Source organism: Balaenoptera acutorostrata, chromosome 2, assembly GCF_949987535.1.
Source record: "Balaenoptera acutorostrata chromosome 2, mBalAcu1.1, whole genome shotgun sequence".
NCBI classification, from domain to species: domain Eukaryota; kingdom Metazoa; phylum Chordata; class Mammalia; order Artiodactyla; family Balaenopteridae; genus Balaenoptera; species Balaenoptera acutorostrata.
In genome coordinates, this window is record NC_080065.1 from 184100002 (window position 1) to 184102422 (window position 2421).

Consider the following 2421-nt stretch of genomic DNA (forward strand, 5'->3'; position numbering starts at 1 on the left):
ACCACCAGTTCAGGAAGCCCTCACACTCCTCAATCAGTCTTCACCGGGTTCATACAGAAACTGTTGGATGTGTACCACTGTCTCCAGTCAGTATGGCCTAAAGGCAATTCCCATTCCACCAGATGAATGGAACCAACTTGAATCCTATTTAGCCCCCTCATATTTCGATAGACCAGGATGGGCCGTCAATTCTAGAGTAAAACCTACAGTGGACCATATACTTCTCAACCACATACATCAGAGGCCTCACTATAACTTTCAAGGGCCCGTATTCTCCTCAGTCTCTACGGCACAACCGGCTCCTCTATATGTATCCTCTCTCTCTCGACCAGGGCCCCCTGTAGGTAAATTCCTCAATATTTCCCAGGCCTGTAATCATACGTTCACCCTTTCCTGTACCCAAACATGGGTTTCCCTCGTAACTGAGGACAAAACAAACTATCCCCATACTTACTATTTTGATTCCCCTTTCTACAGCATTTACTTCCCAAAACCTCCCAATGTTACCACCAATTGGACACAGGCTAGCTATTTTGGGACCTCCATCTGCCCCACCCCATCCCCAAGTTGTCCCTATCAGAACCACAATTTTTGATTCCAACCCTGTAATATTAAACAAGAAGACGACAGAAAACTCAAGACACCCGAGGACTATGACATAGGGTGGAACCCTACTATTCCTTCTTTTAACTGGACTTATAACTTTTCCCATTCCTCAAAGATTGCTTGCCTCTCCCCTTTAGCTGGAATAACTTTAGCTACCACCTATGGGGGCATAGAACATTCCCGTACTCATTTAGGGAAACCCTACTTCAACATCACTTTAGCAATCAATGCTTTTTTAAAAAAAATTTTATTTATTTATTTTTGGCTGTGTTGGGTCTTCGTTTCTGTGCGAGGGCTTTCTCTAGTTGCGGCAAGTGGGGACCACTCTTCATCGCGGTGCGCGAGCCTCTCACTATCGTGGCCTCTCTTGTTGCGGAGCACAGGTTCCAGACGCGCAGGCTCGGTAATTGTGGCTCACGGGCCCAGCTGCTCCACGGCATGTGGGATCTTCCCAGACCAGGGCTTGAACCCGTGTCCCCTGCATTGGCAGGCAGATTCTCAACCACTGTGCCACCAGGGAAGCCCCCAACATCACTTTAGACATCTGCTTAGACCATACAAATCAGCACCTATTTCCTTTGCTGATCCAATGTTTATTTATGCCTTCCAGCCAACTGAATGGGGACCTGTACCCTTGCATACATTATTCCTAACCTTACCCTTATCAGTGACCGTATCCTGCTTTCCTTATACTCTCAATCACATAAACAAAAGCAGGCAGCCCTCACTGTAATACCAGTCCTAGGGATTATCATTGGGATAGGAACAGGCTCAGCTGGATTTTAAACTCTATTTTCACTGCCCCACAGCTCTCTCGAACTCACACAACAGATTGTCAACCTAGCAGCGCAAATTAACACTCTACAAGAACAAATAAATTCTCCAGCAGGAGTGGTTGTACAGAATAGGAGAGCTGTAGCCTTACTGCTAAACAAGGTGGGACCGGTGCAATGTTAAAGGAGGATTGCTGTTTTATTTGCTTATTTAAAGAGAGGGAGAAATGTGCTCCAAAGACAAAGAAAAGATAAACTCAGAAGGCCAACATCGCCGGAACAGAGTTACGGGACTCATCACTCTGTCACGTAGCAACCATTACGTCTTTGAGCCCTCCCAGCCATTCTGCCCTGCTCCTTTCACGTCCCATATAAGGAAGGGTATTTGTCCTGTTCTTCCCCCACTCTGCGCACTGGAAGTATGCATACCCTACCCAATCAGCAGATGACTCGCAAGTTCCTTTGTTCCCTGGCTATAAAAACAGACAAGTAACCCATGCTCGGGGTCAGCTCTCCCTATCAGAAAGTCAGCCCGCTGTTCTGGCAGCGACCCTTCAATAAATTCTTTTTTACATTCTGCCTTGTGTCTGGAAATTCTTTTCCAACCCGTTGAATGAGTGAATGTGTTTCAGTAGGCAGTGGGGTTTGCACGACCCTCACATGCACCTGTTGTGGGTCTCACCTGCGCTTATCACGCGGTGTGACACCGTCACTGCGGTGTGGGTCTGCCCAGGGGTACCTGTTTCTGCGACCGTCCCCTGCTAAGAACAACGCTCTAAACAGAGGAGCCACTCCCCCGGATTCCCACGTAGCCGCCTTCGCGGGCCGCGGAGCCTGTTCCCGCGCGGTTGCCCTGGGCAACCCGTGGCGCCACGCTTACTGTATTGATTCGAATCGCGGGCTACGTCACGTCCTCCCGAGATGCCCGCGGCGAGCAGGCACACCCGCGCGGAGTGGGCGGGGCGGGACGCGGACCCGAGGCCCCGGCGCGCTGGGGCGGGGCGGCGGCACGCAGCGCGGGGGCGGGGCCGGCCGCGGGAGC